This window comes from Petaurus breviceps, unplaced genomic scaffold (genome assembly GCF_028583685.1).
Source record: "Petaurus breviceps papuanus isolate PSGF00001 unplaced genomic scaffold, PetGlider_PUasm1.0 126, whole genome shotgun sequence".
In the NCBI taxonomy this organism is placed as follows: Eukaryota; Metazoa; Chordata; class Mammalia; order Diprotodontia; family Petauridae; genus Petaurus; species Petaurus breviceps.
In genome coordinates, this window is record NW_027185655.1 from 44,867,089 (window position 1) to 44,880,225 (window position 13,137).

The window sequence follows — 13,137 nt, forward strand, 5'->3', positions numbered from 1 at the left end:
ATAGAAGGTAATGTAAAATATAACATTGGAAAAACCACTGACCTGGAAAATAGGTCCAGGAAACATAATTTTAAAAATATTGGAATACCTTAAAGCCACGATCAAAAAAAGAACATAGAAATCATCCTTCTAGAAATTTTCAAGGAAAATTGCCCCAATGTTCTAGAACCCGAGGGCAAAACAGAAAATGAACAAATTCACCAATAGCCTCTTAAAAAGACCTCAAAAAGAAAATCTTAGGAATATTATAGCCAAATTCCAGAGGTCCTAGGTCAAGAAGGAAATATTACAAGAAGCCAGGGAGAAACAATTGGAATATTGTGGAAACACAATCAGGATAACACAAGATCTAGCAGCTTCTACCTTAATGTATTGAAGAGCTTGGAATATGTATTCTGGAGTCAATGGAGCTAGGACTAAAACCTAGAATCACCTACCCATCAAAACAGTATAATTCTTCAGCAGAAAAATATGATCATTCATTGAAATAGACGTCTTTCAAGCATTCTTGATGAAAAAAAATACAGAGCTGTACAGAAAATTTGACTCTCAAACACAAGAAGCAAGAGAAGCATGAGAAGGTAAACAGGAGAAAGAAAATATAAAGAACTTGTTAAAGTTCAGCTATTGTAAAGCCATGCATGCACAGTTTTTTGGAGGACTGCTTCTATGAAGAGTTTTCAAGGTACTTATTACATAGTATAGTGCACACTCTATTTATCCAATAACAAATCAGAGCAAAACATTCACAGAGAATCAAGGTACAGCATTCATAATGTTGCAACTTATCACAGAAAATCGAAATACAGTTTTCACCATCACATCACTAAAATGGACGCATAATTTTCACCAAGGGAGTCACAATAGTTTTCAACAAAGTACCAACATTTAGTAACCCAATCATTCAATCATCTATAAGGAGGCCTACTTAAGGGACACAAAATACAATAGTCAAAGTTCTCCACTCATGGGGCACACTAAGTTACAATTCAGTCACTATTCAATAATCAGTTACTATTCAGTCAGTAGTCACTACTCGATACCCTCTTAAGGGATACTGAAAAATACACAAGCCATACACGTCTTGGTCATAAGTAAATCACAATCTTCTCAGTCAGTACACAATATCTAACTAAAGTGTTCTTTCAGCTTGACTTGAGTCTATCTCTCAGTTTCCATGGTTCCTCTTCCATGGTCCCAGCTACAATTGTCACCTGTATTCAAAGGCAGGCAGCTCCCAGTTTCTTGTCCAGCTCCGTGTCCACTTCCCATTCCATACTTAAGTTCACAGTGTCCAGTCCACTTCAAGTCCTTCACAGTTCCTGTTCCTGGCCATACAAAGCTTAAAATAACCACAATAATATTCATGCACATTGCTGGCATCATCATAAATTCATTATCTGCCTGTGAAATCAATTCAGATGCACCAACAAGGTCTGAGAAGTCAACACAAAACATCAACATAGAAATCAATAATGACCCACAAACAAAGTCCAAATCATCAGTAAAGTTCTGGTACCTCCAAAACCCTCCTCCAGGGCTTCTTTAAACATACAACCTGAAAATCTTCTTTCAGGGATTCTAATTAAGTCCCAGGCCTTCTGTACAAAGTATCATAAACAACCATCAACACAGAAAGAGCAGACAAATAGACTGCCGGGATACCACAAATTTTCTTTTTTCTTGACTCTGCCACCACAAGTGTCCTCTTTTCAGCTCCTGCTGTCTCTAGCCCTGGGGCTCTACTTATATAGTCATTAGCTCCCCAAAATTTCAAAAGCTGTGGAATTCACACATTCTGTTTCTTAACAGACTGAAATAAGGTGTTAATGCAGTAGCTGAAACAAGGTGTGAACTACTTCTGTGCTTGCCATTACAACTATTTACATTCCTAAAAGGAAAAAAGATAGTTGTAACTCATGAGACTTTTCTCAATATTAGGATAGTTGAAGGGAATATGTATGTATGTATGTATGTATACACACATGTATGTGCATGTGTATTGTATGTGTACATACATATGCATGTTTATATAGGAGGTTGTAGGTGTGTATAAATACATATGAAAGTGTGTATATATGTGTACATGGATACATATACAGTGGGCACAGTATCAGTTGAATAGGAAAGAATTATTTATAAAAAATAAAATAAAGAGATGAGAGAGGAATATAATGAGAGAAGGAGATAGGGAGAGATGGAATAGGGTAAATCATCTCATATAAAAGAAGCAAGAGAAAACTGTTACAATGGAGGGGAAGAAGAGGAAGGAGAAAGAGAATGGGTCAAGCTTTTTCTCATTAAGAATAAGGACGGAATAACATATACTGTTAATTGAGTATCAAACACTATAGGAAAGAAGGAAAAGGGATAAGAGGTGGGCTGATACAAGGGAGGCCACATTGAGGGAGAAATTAGTTAGAAGCACACACTTTTGTAAAAGACAGGGTCAAAGTAGAAAACAGAATAAGTGTGTGTGGGGGAAAGGATGGAAGGAGATATAGTTATTCTTTCACATTATGAGTACTATGGCAACATTTTGTGTAACTACACATGTGTAATCTATATTGAATTGCTTTTCTTCCCAGTTGGGATGAGTGAGGAGCAAAGAAGAGAAAGAAAAATCTGGAAATCAAACTTTTTAAAACAAAGCTTAAAAATGTTCTTTTTTTAACATGCCACTGGGAAATAAGATACACAGGCATTATGGCATAAAAATTCATCTTGCCCTACTCAAAAGTTAGAGGGGAGATGGGGGAGGATAAAAGAAAGCAGATTTTGGGATGGGTATTCAGTAGACTCACTATTTTGGGGTGGGAGTAGGGAAAGATGGGGAGAAAACTTGTAACTCAAAATCTTGTGGAAATAAATGTTGAAAACTAAAAATGAACAAATTAAATCACCAAAAAAGAAAAAAAAATTAGAACCATAAAAAAGAATTATAAAAGATTCAAAAGTCAGAGAAAATGGGAAATATTAATCCAGATTATATTGAAATATATTTTGAAAGAGATGCATTGTAACTTGGATCCTTTAGATAAAAAAGCCATCTCATAGAAGAGACAGGTTCTTTTTTTCTTTTAAAGGAATTATATAAAAAATAAAAACTCCTAGTTTGAATGAGATATTTAAGTTAGTATTTTCTCATTTGGAGAATATGGTTCTTCTTGTTTAAAATTCTATAATATAAAAAAAATAGTGTGTAAGAGAATAATTCCATTTTCACAGACATTTCACATTCAGATTTCCCATATGGAAACAATCTTTATTCCTGTCTTTCACTGGTTTACTAATGGTGTTTTCAATCAGTACTCTAGCTTGGCAGAGTACTTTTCAATATCTTCCCCAAACTTCACATTGTAAGAAAAATATTTGGGGTAAACAAAGAGAAAATTTCCCTCTAGGTCTGTGATTTATACCAAGATAGTTAAGCTTAAATGGACGATTGACCTCATATATACAGTATTGTTACCTCCTCCAGTGATAGAGATTATAGTTCACTCTCAGCCCAATCTATCTGTCCAGACTCATTGATCAATATTCACCATCCAATAATCTTAGACTCAGTTGCATTGGCCTTTACAACCCACCCACCACACTTTCCATCTCTGTTTCAGTTCTTTTGAACTAATTGTCTGATTTGATTGGAAAACAATCTCTTCTTATATCCACCTCAAAGAGTCTCTTTCTTTTTATCTGACTGTAGCTTCAAGTTCATCATCTGAATGAGCCCTTCTTGATTCCCCCCAACTACTAGTGACTTCCCTTTGAGTGCTATATATATGAAATTTACTCTCTCATTACAACAGAAACTCCTTGAGAAGAGAAATTATTTCATTTTCCATGTTTGCAGTCTAGCATAGTGCCCCAAACATTTAAGAAAAAATAATGACTTGTAGAAGTAGTAAAAAAAAAATATGTTCATTGATTGATTAATATTCTGATATTCTGTCTTCTGATATTCTGATTCTGTTTAGGTTTTTTCATTAAAACAATTGTATTATTTTCCATTTAAGAAACATTTATTGCCTTTTATATCCCCACTTTAACAAGGAGAAAAATGGGGGCGGCCAGGTGGGGCAGTAAGAACACTGGCCCTGGAGTCGGGAGACACAGGATTGATACTGGCCTCAGATAATTGGCACCCACAAAATAACTGACCATGTAACCTTGAGCAAGTTACTTAACCCCAATTACTTTAAAAAAAACAAGGAAAAAAAATACAAAACTCTTGCAACACATATCCAAAATAAAAAAAACCAAAACAAATTCCTAGTTTGTGTAGTTCAAAATTATATGTCCATATGTTGCTTTTTTATTGTTGTTTAGATCCATAACCTCTCTGTCAGTTGCTGGATAGTGTCTTCATCTTCCATCCTTTGAAATCACTGCTTATCATAGCATTGACCAAAGTTCTAAAATCTTTCAAAACTCTTTTTTTTCATAAATTCATAATTATTGCATAGATTGTTCTCAAAGTTATGCTAAATTCATTTTGCAACAGTTAGTTTCTAGTGTCTTTACCAATTTACTCTGCATCTGTTCATGTTGTCACTGGCCAAAGAACTTTTATTAACTTCCTGACTCAGCCCAGGTCTTCAGTTTATAGCCAAATGTCACAGGACTTTGGTGGCATTGGTCTCTGCCACCACCTCTTTTCTATCTACAATCCTCTGTATTCTGCTCTTATGTAAGGAACTGCTGCTGCTGTCTAAGGCATGCAGAAGATTAAAGCACCCCCTACTCCATTCTCCAACAAGTTTCACTAGGTATTGATCTCTTCTTCCAGTTTGACCTTAAGGTTGAGCAGGGCCTTGTGTTCCTGGCATGGTGCTGCCCCCTCTTTGTGTCTGCCCAAGATCTGCCTCTATGGGTAGCCATGTTGTATTGATCTGTTTCATCTGAATAAAATAGTTGATTCCTACCTCCCTCAGGTTGTCCTCCAAGGTGGTTTTCAGATTTTTAAGGGGATATGGGTCAATCTCTAGGGGCTGGGTTGTACCTGTCAGCTCATTCATAATGTCATTTGTATCACACAATAATATTTCATTCCACACACTTATAATAACTCATTTAAAAATAATTTTCATTAACAAAAGTCTTTTTCTGTACTTCCACTTTCTACTACAAAAATTATAATAAAAGTCATTAGCTAAGCTAAACATGTTTATTCATTGATGTGTCCAAAAGTGTGTGTACATATACATATATATGCATATGTATATACACATATATGTATATATAAACACAGAGATACATAGTGTGTATGTATGTATATATACACACATATATGTATATATTTATAAACACACCCAGACTCTGTGTGTGTGTGTGTGTGTATATCTTCACTGAGATCCTTAGCTCTCTGTCAAAAGGTAGGAAGTCTGTTTCATCATTAGTTCTCTGGAATTATCTTTGTTTCATGCATTGACCAGAATCCAAACACAAAAAAAGAATTATGATTATCTATGATGAACAAATACTGGAAAACATTCCAACAGTATTTATTTTAAAGCAAAGATGCCTATTGTCACTCATAATGTTAAGCACAGATATAAATATGATTGTGATAACATTAAGAGAATTTAAATGAAAAAAACAGCATACAAAGGAAAGCAAGTAATTGCTTTTTTTGCAAGTTTATGTTAGCTCCAATGGAACCCTTTAAATTGAAATGAAATTAATAGAAACAAAGTCTTTAATAAAAATAATATAGTGAGATTCAAAATAAACATGACACAGGCCATTCTGAACTAACAAATTCCAGGAATGATAGAAAGAATGAGAAATCTCATTCGAAGCAACTAGAAAATGTGTAAAATATGTCTGTTTTCTAATAAGATCTTCATGCACAAAGATTTACATGCTTACAGCTACAAAGCACTATTTGCAGAATGAAAAGGAGATAAATAATTACATAGTTATTAAGAGTTCATCTTTGGATGATGCCAATATAATGAAATTACAGTATTATACATAAATTAATTCATGACCATTTGAATGTATCCATATATATATATATGCCAGAAGAACTCAAGGATATTAATGAAGGTATTTTTAAAATGCAAGAATGAAGGAAATCTAGCAGAATAAGATCTGGGACTGGTAAAAAATATATGAATATGGTAAATGTTATATCAGGTCAACAAGAAATAGAACATTAAATCATAGTAGTATGGGAATCAATAAGCCTAGGGATATTTATTGAGATAAGGTCCCCATATTGGAGGATAAAATTTGTACAGAAATATATGAAACAGTTTGGAATAAATTATGTTTAGATCAATAATTCATAAAATACAATATGATAAAATGCAAACAAATACATAATTATAATGTTTCTCAAATGCAAAAGATCATAACTTAAAAAATGAGGTCAAAGGAACGAAATATTTGACAAATATATAATGAGGAAAATTCACACCTAAATAAGGGCTAGAGAAAAAAATGAAGAATTTTGATTACAAACCAACAAAATTTACTGAGATCACAAAACAAACAATATTTAAGTAATAGATGTATATATTACATTATAATAGCTTAATTATATAAACAATTAATAGAAATATAAAAGATTATGAATAATTCCTAGATGGATAGGTAATCTAGTGCTATAAATAGGCAATTTTAAAATGAATATCAGATATAAAAAAGATATAATAAAGGCTCTAAACCACTAGAAAAAAGAATCCACCTCCCATTCATTAGACTGCATACACACACACACATATATGTAACACAAATGAGGAAATAGTCATGGTTGGAGGGGCCATTGGAGAAGAGGCACATTGCCATTTGATTGCTCAAACTGTTTATTAATTAAAATGTGCTAACAAAAATATTGGAAATATAGCCTCAAGTCAGTAAAATATACAGTCATACGCAAACACATATGTGAAACAACAATAAAACTATTAGTAATGTACACAAGAAGGTGAAGGACAAGTAGAAATGACCACTCATTTGCATATAGTTCTTAATAGGAAAAAAGTTTGTTGTGGCAAAGAACTGAAAACAATTTAGATGGATGGTCAAAATTTAAAGCAGTGGCTTTAAAAGGAAAAAAAAATAAATTAAACAAACAAACAAAAATAATCTACAGTTCATATGAATGCAATAAAATTTTATCACTTGAACATCACTGTTTTTTTTGTTGTTGTTTGTTTTTTTTTTGTTAAGAGTGCCTACTGTCTCTTTCCTCTTTCTTCTCTTCCTCTCTCCCTCTCCCCTTTCCTCCTCCCTCATGCCCTTCTTCTATTTTTCTTCCCATTGCTATCCCCTTAAAATAGCATTATATATTATTATATTTGCTTTCTTAGATTGTTATTAATTCACCTTCTGAAAATTGAATATTATTTGTCACTTTGGGAAGGGAGAATACTTGAAATGCTTCTCTAGTTAAATTACCATCTTCATGCATACTTCTTTTAATGGATTTTAGCCTTTTTGAAGAATTTTGGATTTGTTATTATTGTTCAATAATCTTCTTGAATTACAGATGATTCTATATTCGACTTCCAAAGTGTCTTTTAATCAAAATATGTGAATAACCTTGACTATAATGAACTTTTGTGCTTCAGAATTGGGGCATTTCAGTGAAAGACTTTGTTCTTACTTATGGTGATTATATGGTACTTTCACCATCTCAATTTTGCAAATTTAAGGTATAACTAACCAGGAAATGTGTGTTTGTGCAATAAATACGCATATGTTATAAGATTCAGTGTTACCTGATTACCAACGTAAAAGTTCTACTCTCGGCAGTATGGAAAAAGGAGATAGGAAACAATGTCCTTAGACCATTTTTACTCTAGGTAATTACATTATCTCGATACTGTTTTCTTAATAATTTTCATATGCATTTCATATTTGTCTTTGTCCCTTCCAATCAGTAAAAAATTAAAAAGTGTGAACTGTATATGTTTGAATTAATTTAAATTATATTTACTTATCTGTGAACATGTATTATGCTAGGAAAAACTAAGTAGCTTAATGAAGTTTTTGATCTCCATAATTTTTTGTATCCCCAAAGCCTGACACAGCACAAGTGGCACAAGTGTTTGATATATATTTGTTTGTTAATCAATACTTACTTTTTCAATTAAATTTTATGTTTATTTTTAGTTTACATCATTCATTTACACAAGGTTTTCAGTTAAAATTTTTCTCCCCATTTTTTTCCCACCCAACACTCCAAAACATCTATCTCACTGAATATCCCCTGCACCAATCTATTCTCTCTAATATATAACCCCATCCTCCCTCCTACTTTCCAGTAGGGCATGGTGGATTTTTATGCCCCAGTACCTGTTTGATTTTAAAACTTTGAATTCCAGATTCTTTCCCTTCCTCCCTCATCACCCACCCTTACTGGAAACATAAGCAACTCAATATAGTTGTACATGTGTAGCTATGCAAAACAATTACATAGTGGATATATTGTAAAAGACTGACTATATTTTCCTCCATCCTATACCACCCCCACTTGTTCTATTCTCTTCTTTGATCCTGTCCCTTTTCAAAAGTGGGTGCTTCCCACTTCCCTATCCCCCAGCCTGCCCTCCCTTCCATTCTCCCCCCTCTCATCCCGTTCCCCCCTACAATCCTGAAGGGTGGGGTACCCTATTTAGTGTGTATTTCATTCTCACCCTAAGCCAAATTCAATGAGAATAAGGTTGACCTATTCCCTTTTGCTTTCCTGTTCTACCCCTTCAATGTAACCATATTTCCTTGCCTCTTATATAGATAGATAGATAAATAGATAGATAGATAGATAGATTACCCCCATTCTGTGTCTCCCCATGTCCTCTCATTATATTCCTCTCTCACCTCTTAATTTCACTTTTAAGTATCAATCTTTCTATTCAATTGGTACTGTGCCCTCTGTCTATGTATACCTGCATACATATACACACACACCCTTACATATGTATTCTTATGCCCATATACCCACCTATATAGACATATATGTGTGTATAAATATTATATACACACATGTATGTATATACACATATACATACATATGTAAATATATACACACATGCATTTGTGTATATATGTATGTATGCATGTATGCATGCATGTAAACACATTTCTATTCCTTTCAACTATTCTCAGACTAAGAAAAGTTTCATAAGTTACAATTAACATTTTTAATGCAGGAATGTAAATACTTGAAATTTGATAAGTGCCTTATGATTTCTTTTCTTAGTTTGCCTTCTCATACTTCTCTTGATTCTTGTATCTGAATGTCAAATTTTCTATTCAACTCTGGTTTTTCATCAAGAATGCTTAAAAGTCCTCTATTTCACTGAATTACCATATTTTCCCTTGAAACATGATACTCAGTTTTGCTAAGAATGTGATTCTTGCTTTTAGTCACAGATCCTTGGCCCTAAGTAATATAATATTCCAAGCCCTTTGGTCATTGAGTGTAGAAGCTGCAAGATCCTGTGTTATCCTGATTGTGTTTCCACAATATTTAAATTGTTTCTTCTTGGCTGCTTGTAATATTTTCTCCTTGATCTGGGAACTCCTGAACCTGGCTATAATGTTCCTAGGAGTTTTCTTTTTGGGATCTTTTTCAGAAGGTGCTAGGTGGATTCTTTTAACCTCCATTTTGTCATCTGGTTCTAAAACATTTTTCCTTTAAGGATGATTTCTAGGTTATTTTTTTATTATGGCTTTCAGGTAGGCCAATAATTTTAAATTATTTCTCCTGGATCTTTTTTTTCCATGTCTGTCATTTTTCCAATGACATATTTCATTTGCTTTTTATGTTTTCATTTGTTTGGATGTGTTTAATAGTTTCTTGATTTCTCACAAAGTCACTAGCTTTCATTTGCTCCAATCTAATTCTGAAGGAATGTTTCTCTTTAGTGATCTTTTGAGATTCTTTTTTTTCCATCTAGCAAATTCAACTTTTTAAGACATTCTTCTCCTCATTGCCTTTTGGAGCCTCTTTTGCCTTTTGAGTTAGTCTGTTTTTAAGGTGTTATTTTCTGCAGTAAGGTTGTTGAATTTCATTTCCTAATTTTCTTGCATCATTTTCATTTCTCTTCTCAATTTGTCCTCCATTTCTCTTATTTGATTTTAAAAATCCTTCTTAATCTGCTTTATGGACTGTAACAAGCTCATATTTTTCTTCGAAGCTTTTGGTGGAGGGGTTCTGACTTTGCTGTCTTCCCACTGTTCAATGCTTTGAGCCTTTTTGTCCCCAAAATAGGAGTGTAAGGTCAGATTACTTTGCTTCCTTTGCTTGCTCATGTTGCCACTCAATTATTTGACTTTTGAGCTATTTCCCACAGTAGATCCCTCCCACCAGAGAGGGAAGCTTTGCCTAATTTCTGGGGTTCTATCAACTGCAGGAGCTAATATTTGGCTGCCCTCTGTGAAGTCTCAACATGCTCTAGCAAGCTGGTCATTCAGCCCAGGACCTCCACCCTATACATTTATCCAGATCAAACAGGTTAAAGCAAGAGTGATTAGTTGTCAGACTCTTCACTTGGTGCCCCTACAATCTGCTGGCTAAGATCTCTGAAGCAGCCATGAGGTGGTAGCTGCTCAGCTGACATGCATCAGCTGCTTCTCCCTCCAGTGGCAAAGGCTGGACTGTATTCCTGGACCTCAGGTTCCCAAATTCCACACTTCACTGAACTCTCACTTTGTCCTTAGCATCTATGGGTTTATAATTCTGGAAACTGCCACAGCTGCTGGTAATGTGAAGTCCCTCTAGCCTGGTAGGTAATGGCCACCCTAAGGCTAAAATGTCTGGGCCACGCGGGTCTGTGCTCAGCTACCAGAGTTCTGTGCTGGACCCTTCCTGCTGGCCTGCCAGACTGTCTGTCATGGGAAGTTAGTTTCTCTCTGTCATTTTGTGGGTTCTGTAGCTCCAAAATTTGTTTAGAGTTATTTTTACATGTATTGGAATAGGTGGGAGTCAGAGCTATGTGGAAGTCCTGTTTCTATTCAGCCACCTTGGCTCTGCCCCAACAAGAAGAGATCAATAGTTATTAGAATAGTAACTTTTTAAAGTAATCAAGTCATACATTGATCATTAGTTCTTTCTTATAAATCAGTGTCCATGTCTTCAAGGGAGTTGCTATAGTTCACTCACTTTGGTCATGTCCAACTGTTCCTAAACCCATTTGCAATTTTCTTGGCAAAGATACTGGAGTCATTTGCCATTTCCTTATCCAGCTCATTTTACAGAGGAAGAACTAAAGTAAGCAGCATTAAGTGACTTGACCAGGGTCACTCAGCTCATACATGTCTGAGACCAAATTTGAACTCAGGAAGACAAGTTTTGCTAACTTCAAATCAAGCACTCTTTCCACTGCATGATCTAGGTGTCCCATTTAATGGAGGATATTGTCAAAATGATGTTTTACTGGTTTACATTAATAAGACTGTGTAAATATTACTACTTCAACTAGTGTTGGAATATTTAGTAGGCTACTAGTTACAGTCATCATGGAAAGATTTGATATTCTTTTTCTTTGAAATGCTGGGAGGGGAAAAAGAACTATATTGCCAGAGTAAATCTTGGATGAAAATAGATGTCACATTTTAATTTATAATTGTTGACTTGGTCATGAATTAGCTGCTTACAGAAGACAGTTATGACTGAAAATTGATTACCCAGCTGTTGCTGGCAGGTAGAGGTATCATAATTGAGAGAAAAAGCTGTAATCTCTTACACTGCAGTCACCAATTGGCTGAAACAGATAGTTTGCTATATAAAATGAGAGGATTATTTATGAGTAAGATGATAATGTTGAAATATGTATGAGTTTCCATAATTGGAAACCACAGATTGTAAGGGAAAATGAACTAAAATGTTATCACAAAAACACTATCACCACCACCATCACCATCATCATCACCACTACTACCATCACCACTACCACTACCACCACCATCAAAATCATCATCATCATCATCATCATCATCATCATCATCATCATCATCATTATCATCATCAATCATCCTTATCATCATAACTGATCTATTTTTGATGGGATGATGGTGGACTGACAGTTAATCTAAGACAAAGCTCACTTGATTTTTAAAGGGCTCTTAAATGCAACAAATGAGCAATGACAGAAAGAGGAAAAATTCAAGAACTCACCACAATAAAATTTCTACAGAAATATTTTTAAAAATCCCTCAATACCACCTCATCAATCTGTTGCTACTGCCCCATGAGTCAGCTCAGCTATCATGTTTTAGTGGAAGGTAAGGGGTAAAGCTGTAGAATAGTATTAAACCTGGAAGATAGGATCATGAAGGAAATGCCTGGAAGTATAGCAATGGATGAAGTATTCAGTAATACCCTGAAGGAACAAATATTCAACAAAACTAATTAGGAAAACATATAGAAGTTCAATTGCAAACGATTTTTCAGATGAGAGCCATTACACCAATATTGTCCTGGGAGGTCCTTTTTTACTACTTTCTACTTAAAGTTTATATAGTGTGTAGCAAGATATCAGATATCTTCAGTTTCTTACTGATTGTAACAATAGCTTTCTACTTTCTGCATCATGTTGCCATTCAAGTGGGAATAAAAAAGAAATTTTTCAAGAAATAACAAAGAAGCATATTAAAAGAAATGCAGGATTAACTTGAGTCATGGCCTTGATATAAACATTACATTTAAGGGAACTAATAGTACTCATTTAGGAATGAGTAAATCCAATAGAATTTAAATCAAGAAAGACAACATTTATCTGAATCATTGCAAAAATAACTTTACTAATCTATGATGACATCTAAATTGGAATATTAAAAGATATATTTTTCTCAGATTTATACTATATCTTTATGATTCTTGATAATGAGCAATAGCATAAAGGAATCATAAAACATTTAAAATGTGAAATAAAAATGCATTGCCCATAAACAATTATATTAAATACTAAGTATTAATATTTAAGCAACATAAGGGAATTCATTTATGTTGATTTAGTAAAAGAACAAATCTTAAAAACAATAAATGTAATAAAAGCATAATAGAAGAATATATTAAGCATAAATAATAACACATCAAAATGTTAAAGCATTATTTTTAGCTAAAGCAGTCACCTAGGAAGATTTCATTGAAAGTTTATTTCAATAAAAACAAAAAAAAAGTGT